The sequence below is a fragment of the Podarcis erhardii genome, assembly GCF_964252035.2.
Source record: "Podarcis erhardii genome assembly, chromosome: 7".
In the NCBI taxonomy this organism is placed as follows: Eukaryota; Metazoa; Chordata; class Lepidosauria; order Squamata; family Lacertidae; genus Podarcis; species Podarcis erhardii.
Window position 1 is genome coordinate 64,503,320 of NC_138511.1, and position 25,848 is coordinate 64,529,167.

General features: G+C 46.9%; 1 long non-coding RNA gene across 1 annotated transcript in view; it reads left to right on the forward strand.

Moving 5' to 3' along the window:
• Nucleotides 1-19,512, forward strand: part of LOC309347291 — a 29,363-nt gene extending 9,851 nt beyond the window's left edge. Inside the window, exon 2 of the long non-coding RNA XR_014158893.1 lies at nucleotides 16,509-19,512. This is a non-coding gene — a long non-coding RNA (uncharacterized lncRNA). The remainder of the gene's footprint in view (nucleotides 1-16,508) is intronic.
• The last annotated feature ends 6,336 nt before the right edge of the window (nucleotides 19,513-25,848 follow it).

A 25,848-nucleotide genomic window follows, 5' to 3' on the forward strand; every position in this document is an offset into this window, starting at 1 on the left:
CAAATGGAATACTAGGCCTTGTAGTAGGGAGGCATTGTGTTGAACTGGGCTCCTGAATACTTCATGCTGGTTGCTAGACTTTAAATACATATATGTTTTTTTCTAGTCTGGTTTGACACTCATGGGCAAAATGTAGATTCTCTGAAGCTGGAAGGGAAATGACAGAGTGGTTGAGTGGTTGAATGTTGGTGTCGCATTTTTGCATTTTTGCTACTTTGACTCCAGTTGGAAAGATTATCTCTTTTGCTGGACCAGCTGTAATTGATCCAAGTGAAATTAATTTTGGTGGGTTTAAGCGGACAGACAGATTAGGGGTTTTTCACTTCCTAACTGGCGGAGCTTGTTGATTTAGAGTAGGGTGTGGATTTGAAGAAGTTCCAGACTTATTTTCTTGAAACCTCTCTGCTCCTTTTTTTTTTAATGTGTTCATCTGATAAAGTGGCTAATGCAGTCACTTTATAATGGGATCGATGGAGCTGGCAGAGGAGCAGGGCTGGCGGGTGGGTGGGGGGATGAGTAGAAACAGGAACTGGGCCAAGCAATGGCAATGAGTAGTGAAACTTGGAACATCTCTTTTAAGTGAGTGGCTGCAGAAACCCAGGGTTGGAGCTGGAAGGAGATGGGATTAAAAAGCGAGAGACTTCCTTTTATAGCAAATGCTGGGCAGCAAAAGGAGTGTGTGTGTGTGTGTGTGCGTGTGTTTCTCTTCATCCAATCTGCCTTTGGCAGGTTCCCCAAGAAACTTCATCAGTGCCTTGGCTTGGCTGGAATCCCTATTGCTTCACACGCGACTGAACCCCAGTCCCAACATTCTTCCACCGATTCCTGAGCCCGGCAGAATCAACAAAATGTCTCTTCTCCCAACCATCCCAAACTGGTTCTAGGCTGTCTGGATGACCCTCACCACCCCCCCACTCCACCTCCTCATTCTGCTCAAAAGTATGAACTGCAGTGTCAGTGTTGGGCAACAGGCAGTTTTGAAAGGGCAGACCTTGAAATGTGGCTGCGTGGGGCCTTTTCCTACGTGCATCTTTCGTACATCTGTGTCACTCGATTTCCCTGCAGTTCATTAGTGTATCCTTGATGACTGGCAGCTGAATGCATTGTTAAGAGCTCTCTTGTTCTCCTAAATGATTAGGAGCTCAGGGCTAATATCTATGTCTGTCTATCTATCATCTATCTATCATCTATTATCAATCTATGCTTTCGTACGCCATTTATTGTGCACTGAGTGTTGCTCATCCCTGCAAATTTGTCGCAGCGTCCACTTGGCATCGCTCTTGTCAAAATCCCATCCCACCCACTCTGAGTTTAACCCAGATTTACCATGATATTTTTTTAATTAATCAGATTTTCTGAAGAAATGGTGAATCCAGTGTAAATGGGAAAATAATACAGGGCAACATTTTGATGAGGATGGTGTTTGTGTGGATGATGGTGCAGGACTTGCAGGTATGGGGAGCAATGAATCCACCATAGATTGTGGCATGGAATTGCCCTATCTAGCACACCATAGATGTGCCTGGTACTTTACCAGGCACATAACAGCTCTTTACCCATAAAATCAATTCTGGGGAGACACGGAGGAGGAAGAGGGAACAGAGGCAGGGGTAAATGCAAACTGCTCTGTTTCAGATGAACTTATTTAGGCTTACTTACAGGAGTGCAGGGGGCATTAGACTTTTGGGAGCATGAGCCACGTTTGCAAGGTGGAGAAACTGTCAGGGTAACACACACAGAGAGACACACACAGACACCACAACCTATTCTATTGACTACAACAGACAGCTGCTTTCAAGGCTAATTTCAGCAAGGGGAGGGGGTCCTGCAAGCACCAGGGAAGATTTTGGCAGGTGCATGGATGTCCGTGGGCACCAAGTTGGCAACTGTCACGGTCCGGTCTACGGGTGATCGAAGTCCCAGCTGAGGACGTCAGGACCGGGGGCAAGGTGGCAGGGTGGGAGCAGGAACGAGAGTCCAGAAGCCAGGGGTCCGAGGGTCAGGAAGCAGGGAGTCACAAAGTCAAGGGTCGAGAAGCAAGGAATCAAGAAGCCGAGGTCCGAGGATCAGGAAGCAAGAAGCCAAACGCAGCAAGGCAGGAAACGTGTTGCTGTGGCAAAGAGCCGAAGGGAAATGCTGACCTTATATCTCTTCCAGCTCTAGCCACCAGGTGCAGTGAGTTACCTTGCCTCTCCAGAACAAACTTAGGAAGGCCCCAGTCCTGCGAAGCCCTACTGGTCACAGGGCCCGGCTCCTGCACACACTCCTGACAGCAACCCCTGCAGTAGTATATGGGAAACTAGAGGGTTGTGCCACAGAATTCATGGAATAGGTGGCCTCTGAAGAGGGATTGTAAATAAGTAAGTAAGTAAGTAAGTAAGTAAGTAAGTAAGTAAGTAAGTGGTAACCTCATGCAGTTACCACTCATGCACAGCAGGTCCACACATCTGGGCACCAAGGAAGGATGATGTCTTTTGAAAGAGCAGGAGAGTTTTGGACGGCTAGGGTGGTGGAGCTGGAGACATGAAAGTCATGAGCCGGGGTTTATTGCAGGGGTGGGGAACCTGTGACCCTCCAGATGCTGTTAAACTCACAAGTCTCATCAGCCTCAGCCAGCATGGCCTATCAGGGATGATGGGAGTTGTGGTCCAGCAACAGCAGGAGGGCACTAGGTTCCTCATCCTTTGTTTATCAAACTGGAAGAGCAGAGAGATGAGGAGGAGGCATGGCCAAGGACAGCAAAGTGAAGAAGGCAGCTGGGCTGGATCCACCAAGAACAGACAGAAAGGCAGTGGGGGGGGATTTTTGAAGGCACTGCACATTGTCAATGGGGAAAGGTAAACGGTTTGGGCAGCCAAGAGCTGGCTATAGCCTAGGGAACAAGGGGCACTTCCAGGTCTTCATCCTGATTTGTTTGCAGAGAGAATAGATGGTGCTGCATCAAAGCTAGTGTTATTCCCAAACTTTCCAATTATTCCCATCACTTTCCTTATTGCAAAAAGTTTGATCTTTTGGGGAAGCAGGATTGTTGCACAAGCCCTCCAAAGCAACTATAATGGTGCAACCTGAATTTCTCATTATGTGACTCCACCCAAATATAGTGACCCTCTGGATGAGCCCAAGGTGAGACAAGAGAAAAGCAGAAAGGATATGATTGCAGTAGTCTAGCTAAGATATGATTAGGGGGGTTACATGTCTTCTATTTCCCTTGAAAAAAGGGACACTAGAGGCTTTGAATGTCTTTGTCATCTCTGTTTTATTTACAAACATGCAAGCAAGTGAAAGCAAAGAGACTCCTGCAGCAGGCAGGAAAACTACTGCTGATCCTGCATCAGATTCCCAAAGAGAGCAGCTGCTCCCTCCCCACCAGCTCCTTCCAACTAAGCTTGAGCACAAAATCTCCCAGCTCTCTGCCTGGCTCCATTTGCCTCCCAGCCCCAACTGAGAAATCTCAAGAACAGCCCCTGAGCCTGAGTTCTTACTGGCTGAAGGGTTTCACCTTCCAAAGGCAGGGAGAAAGATTCACTCCAGAAAGAAAGCCACTCCAGGCTTGGAAACAGATTACCTGAGAGAGAACCTTCTCAAATATCAAGCTACCCAAACCTTAAATTCATAGGATTGTAGAATTGTTGGAAGCACATAGCCTAACCCCCTGCAATGCAGGAATCTTTTGCCCACCATGGGGCGAGCATTGTTTGGTGTTGGATTCACTGAACGTACATGTGTGAAGCAGGTTTTTATGACTGACAGCTGTGCATGTGTAAACTGATTCCACTGAAGAGCCTTTGTGGCTAAGGTGTCATGGAAGTTCTGTCTGTGGGAATTGCAGTGGCCTGGTCACTCATGCGATCCATCATGTCAGGTTGCAACAAACCAATTAGAAACACGGGAAGCTGCCTTATACTGAGTCAGACCATTGGTCCACCTTGCTCAGAATTATCTACACTGACTGGTAGCAGCTCTCCAGGGTTTCAGAAAGGAGTCTCCCCCAGGCCTACCAGGAGATGCTGAGGATTAAACCCAGGACCTTCAGATGCTCGACCAGTGAGCCACGGCTCCTCCCCATGCACATGTGAACCAGTCTGGTGGCAAATGAGCAAGCTAAATATACTGCCCTGTAATGTACAAAGTGCTTTGAAGATGCTTCTGAGAGGAACTTTGTCCTATACCTGAACAGTCCCAAGCCATTCTTGGTCATGCAAGCACTTGCAATCATCCACAAAAGTCAGTGAAATGCAGCCAGAAGCACATTTCGTGATTTGAGACAGCATTGAAGTTATTATGGGAACCGATACTGGCTGTATCTGTGCTTCCCTGGTTATACAGTGGTACCTCGGGTTAAGTACTTAATTCGTTCCGGAGGTCCGTTCTTAACCTGAAACTGTTCTTAACCTGAAGCACCACTTTAGCTAATGGGGCCTCCTGCTGCCACCACGCCGCCGGAGCACGATTTCTGTTCTCATCCTGAAGCAAAGTTCTTAACCTGAAGCACTATTTCTGGGTTAGCGGAGTCTGTAACCTGAAGCGTATGTAACCTGAGGTACCACTGTAATCATCACCACCACTTGTAGCATCTACATTTTTCTAAGCTTGGTACGAAGCCAAGGAAACTGGGATTGTCCAAGTAGCCTCCCAAAGTGAGCCCAAAATGGAAGAGTTGGTTGAAGTGGGAATCACAAGCCTCAAGGTCCCTGAGATTTCTGAGAAGATCTAAAGAAAATAACAAACACAGAGAGGAGGCAATGGGATAGGAGAGAGGAGATAGGAAGGGTAAACTAGTTGAGCAATGTATCTGGGAGCATCCCTTTGAGAGGGCACCCTAGTTGTGCAGCACTAAAACTGCTAGCACGTTTGCAAAACTAAACAGGGTCCAATATGGTTTCAAATTAGATGGGGAAACACATGTTGAGATTCCTGCATTGCAGGGGATTGGACTTGATGGCTCTCAAGGTTCCTTCCAAGTGTACAATTCTATGAATGACATGGTGCATTGGGGGCAAGGACATGAAGTTCCCAGTGGTGGTTGATGAGTATTAGAGCTGGTAGGTTGCAAAGCAGGGAGGCCAACAGTAGGTGGAGCCAGAGCAAATGGTAGGCAGAGACAGGCAAAGCCAGAGCCAATGACAGGCAGGGCCAACTCATTCTAGTGTTGTCCCCATCTTCCTCCCTGTTGAATTCTACAGGTACTGAGGAGGAGGAAGCTGACAATCAGTGCCACTCCCTGGGCCAGATATAACCAGGCAGGTGGGGGCTGGTTGAAGGCAGACTGTGATTGGTGGGCTCAAATAGGCCTTCCTCCAGTGAAAGGTTCCATCTAGAATAAAGGGGAGTAAGGTCAATGATCTGGATGGAGAGGGGCTGGTGGTATTCCAAAAGATAGGCTGAGCACCACAAGCAATTGCAGATAAGAGTACTTTTAAAGTTTCCCACCACAGTGCATGTGGGGGAATATTTGCAGGAGGAAGGCGAGCTCCGTGTACAAAATTGAATAGGGAGCCCATTTCAAGGCTGTACTTGACCATGTGCAAAAAGGGTTCGACATGCAAAAGCGAAGCGGTGGATCCTAACCTCCTCAAGAACTGCAAATGACTGTGGATTAGTTTACCAGGAGGGACCGTGGGCACTTGCAGACTGTCAGGTTTTCAGGTGATTCAATCACATACTGACAGATTCACATCACGCAATTAGAGTTGACTGGGAGGTATTGCTGGACAAACCCACTTCCCACTTTTTGCAGAAAGGAAGTGCACTAGAAAGTGTGGAATGATGCTTGTTTCCATATGACCTCTCTGCAAACATCATCAGGATGAATGGCCAATGAACTGGTCACCTAGAAGTTCCCAGTGCTTATTTGTTCTTACCAGAAGCTACTGAATGACAGAGGCAGCAAATACCTGTGTTGGCTGTGTGCAGTTGAATCAGGTGCTGCATCAGGTACTTGCATCCCTCTGGGATCCTTGCTCCTCACAGGCAATGAGGACCAGTTTAACTCCTGCTAGAGAGGGTAGCTAGTAGACACCAAGGTTAGCTTTCCTCTGCTGTGCTTTGCACAGTCACTGGTAGAGCGACACTGAATGAGCCAGGGAGTTAAGGGTCTGCCCTGAAGGACAGTGAGAAGAAGCATCACTGCAACAAGACCCACACCTTTGAGCAAAGGTTGCCAGGTGGGTGGGATGATTTCGGGGCGGAGGGGGGAAGGATAGCGGTGGAAGGACATGAGTGCTGCATCCTTCTCTTAACAAATGTATAGAACAGAGCAACCAAAATGGCCAAGGGGCTGGAGCATTTCTGTTATGGAGAAAGGTTACAGTGTTAGGGACTGTTTAGTTGAGAGGGGAAAGGCAAATAATGGGGAGCATGGTTAGGGATGGGGAGAAATCAATTGAGTTCACAAATTTACCTAATTTGCACTTTCTGAAACAACATGCGAACCAAGACAGCTATTCTTTGAAATTTGCACTTTTGCCAATGTTGCAATGCAGTTCCCCAGCCGAGTGCGGTGCATAAAAATGCACACGCCAGAGTAAAGTGTACATAAAAATGTGCATGTTAGTGTAAATAGCATACACAAATGCATTGCAGTAGGGAACACTGCTTTGCAAAAAATATGTATCATAGGAAAGATTGCACGCAAACATGTATATTAATGAGAAAGTAACGCCTAAAGGATGGGGAAATTTCTTGAGGACTTAAAAAAAAAAATCACCAATGGATCACAGCGGTCAACTTTTCCCTTTTTTTTAAAGGAAATTCCCTTATTCCGAATAGGATTCCTTGCAAGAAAAAGGAAAAGTTTACATCTATGCAATGGATGTGAAAATGGTGAGAACTGAATTTAGGACCAGAAAAGCGAGAGTCTGATAAAAACCAAAATGGACTGATTTCCCAGTCCCAAGACATGATTGAGTTGTATAATATTATGCATGGTATGGTGCAGAGAGAAGTTTTTCTCCCCCTCTCATAATACTGGAACCTGAGGTTATCCAATGATGCTTTAAAAGACAAATTCATGACCGATCAGGCTGTGAATGGCTACTTGTCACAATACGCCTCTGAGTATCAGTTGCTGGGGAGCATGAATGAGGGCATGCTCTTGGGCTCATGTCCTACTTGTGGGCTTCCCAGAGGCATCTGGTTGGCCACTGACAAAAGAGGATGCTGAACTAGACGGGCCTCTGGCCTGATACTGCAGGGATCTTCTTATGCTCTTTCCCTATTGCTGTACCCCTTTGCAGCCTTTGCCCATAAGCCAGGGACGAGGAACCTCAGGATCAGGGGCCAAATGTGGCCCTCCAGACCTCTCTGCCTGGCCCTCAGAACTCTCCCCAGGTCACTGGCCTTGCTTGGAACCCCCCTTGAGTATTTTTGCCTGGTCGGAAAGGATGCTTGCTTGGGTGGAGGAGAGCGAATGGTGTGTGGATGTTGTGTTGAAACTGTACAAAGATAACATTCACATTTGTTACTCTATGCACTGCTGGCATTTGGCCTTCAGAAGGTTGCCCAGAAGGGAATGTGTCCCTCAAAATGGGTCTCTTCCCCCCTGCTCTAAGTCTAAGCCATTTCCTTCTCACCATTTCCTCTCTCCAAGCCAAGCTTATTTCTGGTATTCAGTGGCCAGTTGGTGGGAATGTGGCCAGGGAGGAGGATGAAACAGATGGGGGCAAGAGTTCAGCATTGTCTCCCATCTGACACTGCCCACCCCAATCTACCATTGTACTGTTATGCAGCAGCAACCCCTTGTTTTAATGCAGGCATCTGTTCCAGCCCAGGGAAGCGGGTGGCGCTGTGGGTTAAACCACAGAGCCTAGGGCTTGCCGATCAGAAGGTTGGCGGTTCAAATCGACGCGATGGGGGTGAGCTCCCGTTGCTCAGTCCCTGCTCCTGCCAACCTAGCAGTTTGAAAGCACATCAAAGCGCAAGTAGATAAATAGGTACCGTTCCGGCGGGAAGGTAAACAGCGTTTCCGTGCACTGCTCTGGTTCACCAGAAGCGGCTTAGTCATGCTGGCCACATGACCCGGAAGCTGTACGCCGGCTCCCTCGGCCAATAAAGTGAGATGAGCGCCACAACCCCAGAGTCGGCCACGACTGGACCTCATGGTCAGGAGTCCCTTTACCTTTACCTTACTGCTCCAGCCTATTCCTCAAGGGGAAAACTAGTCAGTGGAAGAAGTTCTTCCCCGGCCCTGCTTAAAAGGATGGCTGGCGGGACCTTTACTACCATCGGGCAAAGTGAGGCGGCTGCCTCAGGTGAGCATGGCAGGGCTTGTTGGCAAGGTGTTGGGGGGGGGGACAGGGCTGTGTGTGCCACATGGCTGGCCCTGCCCTTCCTAAGCTGGCCTGCTTCCCCCAGATGCAGTGGAAGATGTCGAAGGATGCCAGCATTGAAGTAGAGCTCGGCTGCCAGCCTCTGCAAGGTCATGGGGCAAACTGGTTTTCCAGTCCAAGCTGGCAAGGGTTCAGCAGATTTGTCAGCCTTCAGAGCGGAGCTGGGAATGGAAATGCCATCCGTGTGTGTGTGTGTGTGTGTGTGTGTGTGTGTGTATTGCTTTCCCCCCACAAGTACATTGTGCTCCAGTTGGTTCACCGAAAATAAACATCACCACTAAGGCTTTCTTCTTTGTCTTCTTCTTCAAGCAAAGGATCTGTGACCAGTTTGGGACATGCACTCAAATTATGGATCATGCATATGAAATGCAAGGCATTTTGAGCAACAACCCCCTCACCACCAGTTATTTAAAACCATAAAGCTTCCCTTTCTTAACAATGGGTGTTTCCAGACTGTTGCTATTTTGCAGGTGGCCACTCTGGGCAGCTTATAGCACATATAAAAAACTGTAAAACATCAGACATGAAAAGTTTTCTGATACAGGACGACCTTCAGATGTTTTCTAAAAGTCAGATAGGTGTTTATTTCCTTGACATCTGGTGGGAAGGCGTTCTACAGGGTTTGCGCCACTACTGAGAAGGCCCTCTGCCTGGTTCCCTGTAACCTCACTTCTCACAGTGAGGGAACCGCTAGAAGGCCCTCGGAGCTGGACCTTGATGCCCTGGCTGAACGATGGGGGTGGAGACGCTCCTTCAGATACACTGGGCTGAGGCTGTTTAGGGCTTTAAAAGTCAGCACCAACACTTTGAATTATACTTGGAAACCTACTGGGAGCCAATGTAGGCTTTCAGGACCGGTGTTATATGGTCTCGGCGGCCACTCCCAGACACCAGTCTAACTGTTGCATTCTGGATTAGTTAATTAACATTTATGAGTCCTCACCAGGCCCCGATGGTGGAGGTGGTGCCGTTAGATTGCGAACCACCTGAAAGAGTCTCCTGCTGCTGTTTTCTGCAGATGCAATAGAGGCGGTGAAGAAGGTACTCTTCACTGTTGCTATCGCCACTTGGTATGCTCGATGTTTAGCACTAACCCATGTCCAGTCCTATTCAGAATGCGTATTCCGCCACCGGCACTCAAGCAATTGTTTCATCGCCCTCAGCTCTGGGGGAAACCATGGGGCTCTCTGGGCTCCATGCAATTGGAGAGGGTGCTTCAGAGCCAGCTGATAGCCCTGGTTAACTCCACATTCTAGCAGGCCACCAGGGAATCAGCTGAGGCCAGCAATATGGGATAAAACACCTCCTCCTACTCTTTGGAAACCATTTGGATCCATTAAGTGGTGGGGGTGGACCATGTTAAAGGTGCAAGAGCCCTGTCCTCTGTTCTGTCGCACCATCCTACTTCAAAAACAAGGTCTGCAGCTGCATGGGGAGTTTAGGGAAAGTGCATCTCCCAGGCCACTGCTCCTGAAAGTATCAGGTGGGCACACCTGAAACACAACAGTGCCTGTCTCCTGTCCTTAGGTGCTTCCCAGTGCATCCCCACTACTTCCCCCTTTCTGCAGCCCAGTGAGTATAAGGAAAGTCCTGCCTGCATCAGCCCAAAGACTCTTAGTTGAGAAGAAAGGTGCCTAGGGCAATATTGCACTTGTAGGTCACCACTCTAGATGGACAAGCCAGTTCCACAGTTCCCTGTCTCTACAGGTGAGGCCACCTTGCCCATCACAAAAGAGAGGCATTCTACAGATACTCAGCAACACTTACTTCCCCTTTGGAAAAGGCAAGAAGGGTACCAGTGGCAAGTCTTCTTCCCTATTATGCTCAAACCCAGTCCCTATTACATTTGCTCCTCTATCTTCCCCCAGCCTAAGTCCTTCTCACAATGCTGCAACACCCTCCCCTTCTAGGTGGACCTAATGTATTCTGGAAGCAGAAGAGCATTTCACAACAGTGGCAGCAGGAAATGGGGATACAGGAAACTACCTTAGACCAACAGACCATCTAGCTCAGTATCGGCGACTTTCCCAGTCCTGCCTGCAGATTAGGAGGAGCGAGATGGAAGAAGAGGACAGGGCTCCTGCACCTTTAATAGTTATGAAGAAGGAATTTCAGCCAGTGTAGCCAGTTTTCACATAAGGCACACCTGCTGAGATTCCTCTTCTACAATTAAAGGTACATGAACACCAGCCTCTTCATCCATCTGACTACCCTACTGAAGGTGCCCGGGATTGAACCAGGGACCTTCTGCAGGCAAAGCATGCACTCTGCCACTGAGCTTCAGCTCTCACTCCTACTCTTCCTTCTTATGTGTGTTCTAGCAACCTCATACCCAGTGTTGGTCAGGAATTCTAAGAAACCAAAAAGCCTCATATAACCAACATGCTCAAGTCTAATTAATGCATGAAGGGGTTAATGCCATAGAGCAAGCTTAGCTCACCTTGGGAGGGACTAGATAATCAAGGCTTGTTCCCATCCAGTTGGCCTAAGAAGCTCAGCAATATGAGGAGGTCTGAGCTGGTTGCTGCTCCTATACCAACAATTTAATAATTTAATCACTGCAACTAAGTCAAGTTTTACTGCCTGTGCAACTTTTTCTGAATGCTGTATGGAAAAGCACATGAATCCGACCTTTGGAGAGTTTGAAAGTAAGCTACGGTATTTTCTACTTACCATACATGTGGCATTTTCTATGCTGGGGAAGAGGGAAACTGTGGAAGGAACTTGGAAGGGCATTTTTCAAGGTCTGTATTCCCATGCTTTACTTTGCTGTATATTTTGTGATTTAAAATCTCTACCAAAGAGTACTTGCCCCAAACCTGGATATTTGCATCCACGAATTCTTCTTTTAGACCTATTTTATTTTTCCTTGCCACCAACCAAAACCAGTGGTTAAAACCAGTGCAAGGGTTCAGTCCACTATATTGATTCAAAATGGCATCTAGTTGTATCCAAACATGCAAAAACCTGTTCCTTCATCTCAGGAGCTAGCATGCAAAATTTGGCTACAATATCTTAAAGAAGGGTCAAAATGCACAGTGAACAGGTTTCCAAAGTACGTAGTAGTTAAAGCCCCACAGCAGCTGAATCAAGATTCAGTTGTCAGTATGAAGGATCGAGCTTAATCCCAGATTGAAAATGGAACTGGGGATGCTTGCTAGAGCTCAGTTCTCTCTTGCCTGGGGCAGCTTATTTGATAGTCCTGTAAACATGCTGTGGTTCAGGAGAAACCTTCAGCTCCAGCCTTCAACCACAGAGACCTGGCTATGATTGCTTTCTGGATTTGCTTTGCCATTATTGGCCTGGCCTCAGTGGTGTCCCCCACTCCACCTCCCAAGACCCTCAGCAATTAACATTCTTAGATGCAGCACCCCAAACATGCCTCCAAGACTGTATCTAGGACAGGGCTGACCTGGCGCAGCTGCCATGGGTCTTTGGTGGGTGTCCAGAAGTAGGCAAGGAAGAAAATCTGGTGCTTTTGACAATCTCTGAAGGGACCTGGACACACCCTATTAAATGCTGCACAGGGAACAGACACTTCCAATCTTTCCTCTATCTAGTTCTTTGTGGTGATGGCATTACTATATCAGCCTCAGGATAACAACCTGAAGGCCTTCTTAGTTTAGAAAGAAAGATAACTTTGAATGCGTACATAATATACATTTAAAGCACATTCAAAACACATTTTTCTCCCCTCCAAAATCTTGGGAACCATGGTCCATTGAAGGTGCTGGGAATTGTAGCTCCGTGAGGGGGAAACTACCTTTCCTAGGATTCTGGGGTTGGGTGTATGTGCTTTAAATGTCTGGTGTGTAAGCAGTCTACAAAGAGGGAGGGCAAGATAGAGGTGTATTAAACTGTCCTTGGTGTGGAGAAAATGCACAAAAATAAGTTCTTCTTCACTGGGACAATTCAATGAAACCAGATAAGAGGAGACTCAGAGAAAGAGGAGGCCTTCTTTCCACAATACACAGTTGGCTTGTAGAAATCACTGACACACGAGCCAGTGGTGGCCACCCAATTAGGTTACTTTAAAGGGGGATTAGATGAGAAGTCTATCCATGCCTACTGGTCATGATGGTTATATGTTGAGATGATTGAGAATTTCATTTCCATACTTTTAAGAAAACCAAGACGATTTGCAGTTCCTGGATCAGAATAGTTATGCTTCACAGAATGATTCAGATATGGGCATAAGAGACTTATGAATGAAAGTGTGTGGAAACTGATGTGTCAGAAACAGGTTGATCTGTCCATCCCTAGTTATTGAGAACCTCCATGATCAGAGGTCATACACTATTGAAAGCTGCTAGAGAGTAATTGCTGGGGAAGACAATTGCCTTCATGTCCTGCTTCTGAGCTTTCCAGAGGCAACTGGTTGGCCGCTGTAAGGATCAGGGTGTTAATACATAGTCCTCAGTGTTTCCACACCCAGGACCCATGTTGAGGCAAGCTTGTATTTGGGGGACCCACTTTATAATATATACACTCTCTCTCTCTCACTCTCTCTCTCTCTCTCTCTCTCTCTGTGTGTGTGTGTGTGTGTGTGTCAGTGTCAAGATTATATATCGCTTAATCAAAATAACATCTCTTAAGTAGTTTGCGTAAAAAGTTAAAAAACATTAAAATAGCAGTAAAAACAGGTTTGATAGATGTAATAAAATTGTCAAAATAATGAAAAACCAACAGAATTTAAATGCAAACATACACAATAGCATTACATGTCCAAGTAGGCTTGCCTAAACACAAAAGGGTTTCAGCAGATCTGTCTAATTAGATCTGTCTAATTTCAATAGGCAGCGAGTTCCAGAGTATAGGTTTGATTAAACATGCTGAACAAGCATTATGTGGCACTTGTAGAAGTGCCAGTTCCTGAAACCGCAGCAGTCAGGTGAGTAGATATGGGGTGAGGTGATTGTTCCCAAGCTATTAAGGGCTTTATATATTGATAGGAACCCATTCAATCTAGCCTGGTAACAAATCAACAGCCAGTGCAGATCTCCGAGCAGGGGTGCAATATGCTGATAGGATCTTACTCCTGTCGGCAGTCATGCTGCAGCACTGTGCTCTAACTGCAATTTCTGGACCAAGAGCAAAGGAGGCCCCACATAGAGTGCAATGTAGTTATGCTGCCGCTGCCGCCCACCTTAGGTCAGGCTGAAACCCTGTACATAGTGGCTCTTGACCTACCATGGGCCTAATCCAGCATGGGTGAGAGGTGTTGTGGCTGATGAGGAGGTATTGCCTCGAAAGCATCCCAAGGGCCAGATAGACAGGAGTGGAGGACCGTATTTGGCCCCTATGTCTGAGATCCAGCCCCCTGTTTTCTGGTTTGGATTCAAGAGCTAGAGGGCACTCATTTGGGCTGTTGTAGGGCTTATGCATACTTGACTTAATCATTTCCAATCAGCCTTAATAATTTCCAAGCCAATAGACAAAGTGAAAAGCAACTATCCTTTGGAACTCATGCAGCTACAAATTATGCAATGCAGTTCTCCAACCCCCCAAAAAAGTATAGCAAAATGCATGTAAGTTAGTGAAAACAATGTGCAGGAATGCATTCTATCAGGGGAAACTGATTGCAGAAATGTGTGCAAAGTTGCATAGAATAATTTATATATTGGGAGAAATGAACAGGAAAGCGCATAGGAATTTTTGTGTGATTAAAAAAATAAAATACAAACTGATGTGGGAATGGTGTGAACTGGACTTGAAATGGGAAAAATGAGGAACTGAAAAGAACCAAAACTGACAGATTGGTCTGCCCCTAGGTTCAGCACCCGAGGAACAAATCACAGTGCAGGGAGGGGATTTTGACCCAGTTCCTGCTATGTTTGTGGGAGGGTTCATATGATCCCAGAGGCAGTAGAGTGGGCCAGCATCTCAGGAACGCAGCCAACAACATCTCATAAAAATAATCTCACTGGGAAAAACCCACAGCCCTCTTATCTGACAACAAAGAGCCAGGCACCTTTGGAAAGCACCAAAGCAGGGTACAGAAGGTTGTCCCCAGCACCTGATACTCAGGAATAGACCCCTTTTGTCCATGGAGGTTCTGCTTAGCTGCCACGATGAAAAGCCTCTGAGAGATCTGCCTTCTGCAGATTTGTCTAAACCCAATCCAGCTTCCATTCTGGATTTTCTGGGACTTCTGAGTAATAAGTTTATTTCTACCTAGCAGTGCTGCGTGCGCCAGAAGCAGTTTAGTCATGCCGGCCACATAACCCAGAAAGCTGTCTGCAGACAAATGCCGGCTCCTTCGGCCTGAAGGTCGACGTGAGCGCCGCACTCCATAGTCAAATTCAACTGGACTTAACCATCCAGGGGTCCTTTACCTTAAATAGGCAGTCTGGATCCCAACCCTCCAAAATCACAACGTGAAAAGTGACAAACTCTCAGCTCACCCCCCTTGAGAGTGTGAAGCTGGCATAAAGAGCAGTGGGAAGATGAGGGCAGCATTTTGGAGCTGCTGCAAAGCTAGACTCCAGAGCTCCTTTGTGTTTGCTAGGTTTGGGCAAACCTAACTGGCACTGTCCGGAACAATACGCAAACCAAAACACATCCACCCTTTGAAATTAACACTTCCTTGAATTTTCCAGTGCAGTTCTCCAGCGAAGTAACGTGTCGTAAAATGCATATACTAGAGGGAAGTGTGTATTAAAATGCATACAAAAGTGCAAATAGCATACATATGGGGGAATTGTTTTGCAAAACTGTCTATAAAAGGCAAAACTGCAAATAAAAACGTGTATATTAAAGAGAAAATTGCACTCATCCACATGCTTGAGATCAGCCCTGATGTGCTAGCTTTTTTCTGGTACATGGGACAGCAGTACAAGCATCCCTCTCCACCACTTCTGCATTCTACCACTTTATGCCACTGTGTGTAGATCAGGCCTGTCTCACAGTCTCACCTACCTCACAGGGTTGTTGTGATGATAAAATTGGATGCCTCAAGAAGCTCATGAGGGGGGCACAAATGTGAAGACCATCTCCTCTTATTTGCATGTAGCATTTAGCAAACAAAGAGGCATACTGCCTTTGACCAGGAGGTTTTTTAAAGCCAACTTTGCCAATGGATGTTGATAGAAGACCCCACGGAGGATGGTCCCTTTGGGTGGATGGGGCACTGTCTCACCACCCTAGTCTACCCTAAGCCAGCCTCCACTTGCCTGCCTTCTTACAAGCAGTCCAGAGGTTGACCTTGGCTGCCAGCTTCCTCCTCCTCTCTAATTTTGGTGTTGCCCTTGTAGAACTCAGCTCTGCCTGTCACTGGCTCTGGCTCCCCCTGCTGTTGGTCTCCCCTACCTTACGCCCTACCAGTCCCAACACAAACCAGCTGCCACTGGTAACATCTCCTCTATGTCTGGGCTGGCGTAAGACATTTTGGTTCCTGAAGTTGCATCCAGGCTGTGTCAGTATTTTGCAGGAGGGATTCAATTCTGATTCCTGGAGATGTAGCTTCATGCAATTAAAAGTGGATTAAAGTACTCTGGTGCAACAAATCCACTTGAAAATAAACAGCAGGCCTTTTGTGGTTAGGAAAGTCACAGGGAAGTGCATTTTTAAAAGGGTGGGATAGATGATTGATCAACAGGAAGATGTATAAATGGCGCAGAAGCAAATCAGGATGAAATCAGGATAAATGCTTGTGGTTGTACAACTCCACAAGCAAATAAGATAGAATGGGCTCCTTTAGTACGTGGGATGTGTTAGGCCACCTTTTAGGTAGGGGTGTGTGTAGGTTTAATTTTGTATTGGTTTTATTATTTTGTATTATATTGCGAGTCACTCTGAGCTTACATTTTGCTTTTTTAAAAAATGATAAAAACAGACACCGTGAAGTCTATGCATAACCTTTGTGTGAGCAAATCAGGATGAATGCTCAACAAACAGGTCATCTGGAGGCAAAATACAAGATGGGGCCCCTACGTTCCACATCCAGAAGCCAACCAGATTGGTCCTCCAGCACTGGCAACAGCACAGCATCTTCCACAGCACCTGAGAGCCATAGGCTAGCTTAGGAGGCTAGGCTTGCATTGTCCTCTCACAGCTTGCCACAACTTTCTACCCTCATAGCGTTGGATGCTTAAGGCAGCTGCCTCACTCTGCCCAATGAAAGGGCTGGCCACGCCCATGAGTTTCTCTGACTTCCACTAACAGGTTTTTCTTATTTTTCAGGAATCTTGCTGGGTTCCTCTGCGAGGCACAAGACAGGAGATGAAACTGCCTGCTCCCTCTTTCTCTCCCTCCTGAGCCTACATACTTCTTCATATGCCCATATGAAGTCGGCTGGCATTATGGAATGTTAAGAAGTATGTATCATTGGGATGGGATCCCTGCCTAGAATGACCTCTCCTCATCGGCTCTCGGCCTGCAATTTTCCGGAAGCAGCAAACAACTCTGAATACGCCACACAGAGCAGCTGCTAGAGAAGGGAAGGGAGTGAGTGCTTGCCTGTATGCTTTTGTGCCCCTGGCGCTGGTAAAAAGGAACCAGATCGACTGGCAAATGGATTTGGTCCCCTTCAACCAGCTGTAGTGGTGCATGCAACCTCTGGAACACCTGTCTGGTTTAACTGTGACCCTAAGAACATACCTTTGTATGCCACCATCCCATGAAGGGCAGAAAAATGGCAGAGTATGGGCTGCAGAATCAAAGTTTCCATTATATTCTCTCTCTCTCTCTCTCTCTCTCTCTCTCTCTCCCGCTTCCTCACTCCTTTCATTTCTAGCAACGTGTTGTAAACATAGCTTGGAAATAGTTTGGCAACATTTGCTGAAATCTCAACAGCCAGGAAACAGTTGTGGAAGATGTTCAGATTTTTATGTGTATTTAAAGAATTTTTATCCACAAAATGAGCCAAGTAAATTAATGAATCCCAAGTATCAATACAAACAAGATGGTTCTTTCCCATAGACTGAAGGGCTGTCCACACTTCTGCTTCCCTGTGCCTAGAAAGCACAGGCCTGAGCAGTTTTGCTTTTCTTCTCCTCCTTTCCGCTCGAAAACTTGTTCTTTGGTGCTAAATTGAAGCAAACGTCAATCTGGGGAAAACCAAACTGATGTTTGCACCAATACAGCGTGTTATGCCGGGAGAAAGTGATGGGGTAAGTGGAAGTGTGGATGAGCCCTGACAGTCTAAAAGATATGGCACAAAAGGAAAAGAAATGGGGAGGGAGGAAATCTAGTCAAGAGGCAGGGGTTTCAGTAACCTGTAGAACTCTTTGCCCCTCCTGGGACTGGCAGAAGCAGAACGAATTGTGAAAAACAGTAAAAATTCTAAATAAATGGTTCAACACGAGTCCTGCTGGACAAGGCCAAAGGTCCATCTAGTTCAGCGTTTCCAGTGGTGGCCAATAGAGTACAGAAACAGCAAAAAAACAAAACAAAAACCCTGGCCACTATTTCCATTTCAGCAGCATAATTAACTTGTGGAACTTACTAAGACATGGTATGAAGTGTCCAGTGGCAATAGGGAGTGGGGATTCCTGTACTATTCACATTTGTACTGTATAGAAGAAGGAAAGTTGAAGGGGTATCTTTTCTCACCCTGCAGGTCTCTGGAATGACAAATAGCACTTGCCAAAATCTTTTTTATACAAGACCATCACTGTATAGCTCTACCCTACATGGTTGATCTCTAGAAGGCCCCACGTCAGTCCCCAGATATAAAGGGATGTTGGGCACCAGAGCTTGGAAAGGCCTTCCTTGTGGGCCTTGGGGAGCTTCTTGCTCATCAGAAGTCAAGAGTGCTGCCCTGAATGAGCCAGCAGTGTGACTCAGAATAAGGCACGCAGGTGTTCACAGGTGTCTTCTGCTTCTGGTCACTGGGGAGGCAACCTGGGGGAATCAAGGTTTTAATTGCCCCTGAGCCTGGATACCTCAGGCTCCCCACTGCCGCATTCTGCATTTAGGGAGATAACACTGAATTCAACCATGGCTTGCTGGTCACATGCTGACTTTAGCATTATAGTCTGAGGAGCTGCAGGGTTCACATTGTGGACTCAGGTGTCAAAGGATCAAGCAGACGGTCTACCAAAAGCAGGCTAGGGGACGCCTCCCCCCCCCCCACATCCATACATAATTGTGAACCACAGATCACTCAGTATATATGTTGTTCCCCATCTCTGCTCCTTCACACCCTGTTTCTGTGAGTTGATGGCAGTTGGATTTTTAATTTGTTTTTTAATTAATAGATCATAGTTAACCTGAGCTGGCCATTTCAGTCCTTCAGAAATTTAATCCTCAAAGATGGGATGGGCTTATTAGTGGACATTAAATAATATCTTCTGGCTATGCAAAGCATCTCTTGCGTGAACATTAAATAACGTGATGGATTTTGGCCCGCGCCCACCAGCCCATTGCTTTTGCTAACCATGCAAAGAGGCAAAGAGTGCTGCAGGAGGACACGGAAGCCCTGCCTGCTAAATCAGGAGGCAAGTGAAACAACATCCATGAAAATCCTTAGAAACACATGGGGGGGGGGTTTCCACTAGGAGAGAAGTTTAGTTTTTAAAAGCTTTTTTGCTTAAAGGGTTTACATGGGTGCCATAGAGCAATCCATTGCTGTAGGGAAGGCAAACAATCCACATTGCTTAAGCCGAGTACGAACATGGTAAGATTCCTTTCCAGCCCCATCAACCAGCAATCTATACAGTGGCACCATGTTTGGGGGGGCCCCAGGCACCCACAATTTTTTTGTTGTGGGTACCCAGCCTCTACATCCCACCCACACTGTCTGCCACTGCCACTCCCCTGTCATGTGCCATGCACACCCCCACCTGTGCATCCCCGGGGGTTGGGCTTCCACTGTGGGGCCTCTGAGGCCCCTTGGCAGATGCAGTTTCATGGTAAGGCAGTGGGGCCCCCAGGGAAAATGTGCCATGAAAGAAACTAGGCCTGTGCAGGCCCACTTTCTTTTATGGCACACACGCACCACAACAAAATGGCATCTCAGCATGATGTTGCGACAAGAGCGCTGGGCACCCACAGTTGGGGAGCCAAATTGGCACCCCTGCGTCTATATAGTCCTTGGGCCAGACCAGAAATTTGCATAGTGTAAGGTGACAAAACTTCATTGTTTTCTAAAGGTGTTTCTGGATTGCATTCTCAGATGACAATCCATTCTGTTTTTTTAAAAGCTTTTTATGTCACCAAGACTGCTAAAGCTTTTTTTTTTTTTTTTAACCTAAATTAAGCTACAATGTGTGAACAAATTGTCCAATTTTAAAATTTAAAACTGTGTTGGAAAGCTGATGGATTTCTTAGAAATAGCTACAGTGGTACCTCGGGTTACATACACTTCAGGTTACATACGCTTCAGGTTACAGACTCCGCTAACGCAGAAATAGTACCTCGGGTTAAGAACTTTGCTTCAGGATGAGAACAGAAATTTTGCTCCGGTGGCGCGGCGGCAGCAGGAGGCCCCATTAGCTAAAGTGGTGCTTCAGGTTAAGAACAGTTTCAGGTTAAGAACAGACCTCCGGAACGAATTAAGTACTTAACCCGAGGTACCACTGTAATTGTAATAATGTCATTTTGTTGTACAAGGCATATATCAAGAAAAGGGGGCATGGATGTGATTTTCGTGACAACTGTTCTTCCTCTTCTTTTTCTTTAAACATTCCGTCTCCATTATTCCAATGTCAGCTAGGATCCCAGTGCACCTGAATGAATCAGTGAACAGTGTCAGTGTAGTCGCTGTTGCTCCCACTTTCCACCGCAGTTCCAAACTTCACTCTCAGCTGAGTTCATTGCAGGGTCCAGATCACTGAGATGCCTGCCAGATTTCAAAAGCCACCTGCAAGTAGTCTGTTTGGTCTAACGGCAAGAGTGATATTTCCCTCCCCTTTACGGGATCCCTAAGGAATTTTACTTTAGCCCTCTCCAGGTGAAACCATTTCCCTATCTCCCCATCGCTTGCCTCCTTGCCAAAGAGATGTCCTGGTGCCCCCACCCCAATCTCCAGGAAAAAAACACCATGATGTAATTCAGCAATTACAAATGACACTTAAACTGAGTGTTTAACAGCACAATCTTATGTCTACTGAAAAGTAAATCCCACTGAGTTCAATGAGGCTTGCTCCCAGGAAAGTGAGTACACAGGACTGCAGCCCAAATCTGCCATGCCAGAGGCAGGAACCTCGGACAATACCTCATTTGCCTTTTCATTACTTCCAACAAGGTGCTGGCAGAAAAGTTGTGCTTTACTTGGAAAAGTAAGCCTTGCTTAAGTCAATGGCCCTTGCTCTCTGGGGTAAATATGGAGTAGACCTCTGGGGTAAATATGCAGCAGCGTGTGCTGGAAATTGGTCAAGGTGGGAAAGAAACCAAGGAAAAGTGACTTGGCTGTGGTAAATTAAGAGCATTGCCTGCAGGAGGGCAAGGAGAAGTGGCCATGCTAGGAGGACACAGGGCCAAGCAGCAGTGTCTGGGAAGCGAGCTTCACAGGGCTGCTGTGATGGCCAGCACCAGTGCCTGGATTCCTCTAGTGTGGCACTGAGAGGTGCGATTTTTGCTCCCCCCGCCCCGCCCGCCTGCACCCTTGGCAGGGGACAACCTGATCAACCCATAGGTACGCCTCTGCCTGCAATTATACATCTTCAGGACAAACCATGAAACTATGAAGGGAGATCTTGCCTGTTGGCTATCCACTGTTTCAATTAGCGATGAGCATGGCAGTAGCGCTCCTCACTGAAGCCTGCCTGCTGTGGAAGTGGGAAAGGACGTCATAAGCAAAGGCATCCAACCCCCTTGCTGAGCTCTGGTGCCTAATCAAAGATAACAGACAAAGTCAAATGCCATGTACCGGTAGTCTGCTCTTGGTGTGCCAACTGTGCTCCACCTTCTTGCCTCTCCACTGGAGAAGGAATGCCCAGAGGAGAAAGGGTTCTTATCAGGCGCTTGGTGAACTTGTGGCACAGCTCCTGCAGGTTGCAAGGGTCCCCCGACAGGAGAGTGCCTCCAGGATGCCATTAGAGGGCCTCTGTGAGATGCTGCAAGCTGTTCTTGGCTGCCTTCAAAAGAGGAGAAAAAGGACTTCCCAGCACATCCCTGCAGAACGAGGGCCACTTGTGCCACTTGTGCCACTCACTCTACCAGAGAGTCTCACATAAGTGTCCCATGAGCTCATGACCTTTCCCTCCTACACCATCAGTTGTTGATGCTGCCATCAGTCCAACCAAAAGGCTACAGCATGGCCAGAGGTTGCGGCAGGCAATGAGGAGGCTTTGGCGCTAAAGGGCACCCAAAAGTGTTCTAAGACACAGGTTGTTATTTTTTTACTAATGCTACTCTAGTTTTTCACTCTTGTACTCTTCCATTCAATCCTGTTAAATATTTATATCAAAGTTCTCACCCTTTGAAACAAATAATGGAAGTGTTTGTTTGGTGCAGCCTCCTTCTCACCCCCACCCTTCAGCCACCACTATCCTGCACTCTTCAAGGTCACATTTTAGTCCTGTTTTCAAAGCAGCAAAATAAAAAAAGGCATCAAAATCAAACCCTGCCTCTCTACCAAGGGACAATGCCATGCCCAAAATGCATCACAGGGGGTTGGACTTGATGACCCTCGGAGTCCCTTCCAAATCTACAATTCTGTAAGGCTCATGGGTAGCCAGTGAAGCATTTAGGCATGCCTAACCTTCCTGCCACACGTGGAGCCTGAGCATATGTGTGAAGCTCAGGAGCTCCCACATGATATTCCAAAGTTGAGCTGAACGATGCAATAGATTAAATCCTGGCCCTCATCATCCTTTTGTTTGCTCTTGAAATTATTACAACTTTTCCTACATCACGCCCCTTGTTGTTACCCTTCCTGGGTCCTGTGCTGCTCTATTAACGTCTTCCTGTGGCTCCAGGGCAATGAGATGAAAATTAATGCATGCAACTGACTGCTACACAGTATGGGATGACCAGCAGCAACAGAGGAAGCTAGACTCAAACAGTAGCATTCTCTAAACTGCCAGAAAATTGAGCGCAGTGGTCTACCCCAGTGGCAGCTGGTGCCCAGTAGATCTAGTGTGGCTGCCAGGAAGTCTCAATGGGGTGGTGGTCATGTTGTTCTAGTTTTCTCCCCATCCTCCTCCCTACAGTGGACACTGGAGCATCACCGTTTTACTTAAGTAAACTGAAAAGCATCTTACTTTGATTCAGAAAGGATGCCTGTTGTTGCAGTTGCTTCTCTGCTGGGAGAAAATTTGTGTAGATCCCACCAGTTCTGGTTTTCTTCCTGTCCTCTTCCTGGGGGGGGGGGGAGGGAGTTGGGCCTTAAACACTGAAGTTTTATTAAAAATTTAGCACTTAAATATCTTCTTACCATGTTTCAGAAGGGGGCCCTACTGTCACAATTTCTAGTGTGAGTTCATGCCAAATAAACTGTAAGTAATCTCTACTGAATCCCATGGGGATTGCTCCCTGATAAGTATGTACAGGATTGAATGGATAAGTCTTAAAGGTGCTACACAGGACTGTTAACATAGGACAACAGAAGTTACCAGACCTGTAGGAGAAGATGGTTCTCCTCTCTCAGCTTATTCACTTCTACATCTTTTTTTTCAGATTATGGAATAAGGTACAGTGGTACCTCAGGTTACATGCGCTTCAGGTTACAGACTCCGCTAACCCAGAAATAGTACCTTGGGTTAAGAACTTTGCTTCAGGATGAGAACAGAAATCGTGTGGCAGCGGGAGGCCCCATTAGCTAAAGTGGTGCTTCAGGTTAAGAACAGTTTCAGGTTAAGAACAGACCTTCAGAACGAATTAAGTACTTAACCCAAGGTACCACTGTAAAGGTAAATGGACCCCTGACCTTTAGGTCCAGTTGTGACCTACTCTGGGGTTGCGGCGCTCATCTTGCTTTATTGGCCGAGGGAGCCGACGTACAACTTCCGGGTCATGTGGCCAGCATGACTAAGCCGCTTCTGGCAAACCAGAGCAGCGCACAGAAACACCGTTTACCTTCCCACCAGAGCAGTACCTATTTATCTACTTGTACTTTGACGTGCGTTCAAACTGCTAGGTTGGCAGGAGCAGGGACCGAGCAACGGGAGCTCACCCCATCGCGGGGATTCAAACCGCCCACTTCTGATCAGCAAGTCCTAGGTTCTGTGGTTTAACCCACAGTGCCACCCGCGTCCCATGGAATAAGGTAGAGGAATATTAAACAGACTAGGACCTGGGAGACCTTGGTTAAAATCAGCCAGGAAGCTCACTGTGTGACCTTGGGCCACTCACTCAGCCTAACCTACCTCAAAGGTGAGGATAGCATGGGGAAAAGGAGACCAATGAGTGCCACCTTCAGAGCCTTGAAGGTTGGATATAAACTTAATACTGATAAATAAGGAATAAACAAAATAAACATCTCTCTCTAGCCTGCTTGCTCGCAGTTTTGAATTGGGGGAGGGGAGACAAGTTTGGAATCATGAAAAAAGGCTTACCTAAAAAAAAGGGGGGGGATAAGAATCTTCATCCCAATTTCTCTCATACCAGGGATTCAGGTAGATAATCCAGGTGACTTACACAGAGCACTGCAGAGACAGCTTGCAGAGGGAGTCACCAGCCTGGCATTCCTTGTGTCACAGCACCACCCTTATAATGGCCAGGGAATGTACTGCAGTTTATAAAGATAGCTGGGCCAGATTTGAGAGACCGATGGGAATTGGTTGACTCTGTTTTAACTATTGCTTCAGGCTTAGCTGCCGAAGGCCCAATTACACACAATGCATATTTACCGGGTGCCAAAGAGGTCAAAGGATGCAGGAGTGACTAGGCAAGGACTCTAGGAAACACAGAGGTTCCCCACCTGTGTTTTAGAGGCCCAGGGGCAAACCTATACAGGGTAAGGAAGGGGATGGGCTGAGCAACAGCAAGTAGGGTTGCTATCCTATTTCTAGCCCTGCCCCTATGCCTTTAACGCCAGCACTTTAATGCATTAAGAGAGCCATGGAGAATATGCAAGATGCAGTATTTCTCATAATACTGCTGAATAACCCTAGTCAGCCCTTGCATAATTACGCTTAAAATCCAAGGGATTGCTTTAAAGTCACCCTGTCAACTGTCACCCACAGTCCACACATTCCCTATGATGATGGGCGACTGTTTTCAGAAACAAGCCAGGGCGATGCTACTTGCAGCCCTACAGGCTCCTCTGAGGGCAGCAAGAAGGCTGCCTGCCTCCTCCTGAGAACTTGCTGCTCAGGTAAGAAGCGGCATTGCACATGCTCACAGCCTGCGTTGTGATTGGCTATGGACGACCATAGTCCCAGCCCCACATGCTTCGTTCCTCTCACACGCTAGATAAATTCTCCTGCCTCGACTGGCAGGAATGGAGGTGCTGGGAGGGGGGCAGGGGAGGCAAAAGGGGCACCTCAGAGGGATGAGCTGCTCCAGCCAAAGGCTCAGTGGCCACCTGCCTGTGCTCCTGCCTGCCTGTGTCTCGTTTCTGCCCTGGAGACTCTTGGCTGGGAGTTCAAAAGGGCAGATTGGCTGGTTTCAGATGGTGAAGAGAAACAGATCTGGGGAGAGTGCAATTTCCAGTCCCTGGAAATGGAAATGGGAAGGCGGAATGAAGTTAAGGCCCAGCAGGAGAGCGGACACAGAAAACCTTCTATGGCAGGGTCCTGGGCACCCCTGATGGACCAGCCTCCTCTGGAAGATAACGCCAATAAAAGTGTTACATTTGAGGAGATTGTTTTGCAGAAATGTGTGCATCAGGCAAAATTGCAAACAAAAACGTGCTATTGAAACAACTTTGCACTCGAGTGCTGGTGAATTTTCATCAGGACTTTTATGATTGCACAATGGTGCGGATATGTGAAGAACTGAAGTTAAGGCAGAGAAACAGAGAAACCGAAGTTGACATACTTGTTCATCCCTAGGTGGAGCCAGAGCCAAAGGCAGGCAGAGTAGGCTGAGTCTCTTTTTTTGTCCCTATCCTCCTCGCTGCTGAGTTTTACAAAGGGTGCACTGAGGCTGAGGCAGAACAGGAAGCTGACCGGCAGGGCCGCCCCCTGGATAGGATGGAAGTACTTACTGTACAGCCTTCCACTCCTCCCTTAAAAATTTGCTGGTCAGCTGAGGCTGAACAGGCCTTTTCAAGCATTAAAAGGCTGCTTATGTCAAGTGACTGTGGTTCAGGCCGAGGGCTTTGCTTGTTTGTTCTTCATACAACCTGAGCAAGAGGAAGGCTTTGCTTTCAGCCATTAAATGGGCCATCCTTTCTTTTAAAAAGCTGTTCTGAGTTTACTCAAGGGATTGCATTACTCGGTATGTGCCAATTCAATCACTTCAATCTGTGGAGTTTGAACTTTGACAAGTGCCATGCCATGTCTATTCCACATCTGTAAGGAATCATTTCTTTATATAAATATAAATAATTTTTTATTTATACTCCACCCTTCCCGGTTCAGAAAACCGGGCTCAGGGTGGCTAACAACAAATTTAAAACACTTAATTGATGCAACAAAAAACAGCAGTGTGGCAGCACCTGTGCTTAGAAACTCCTTGCCTATTGACATTA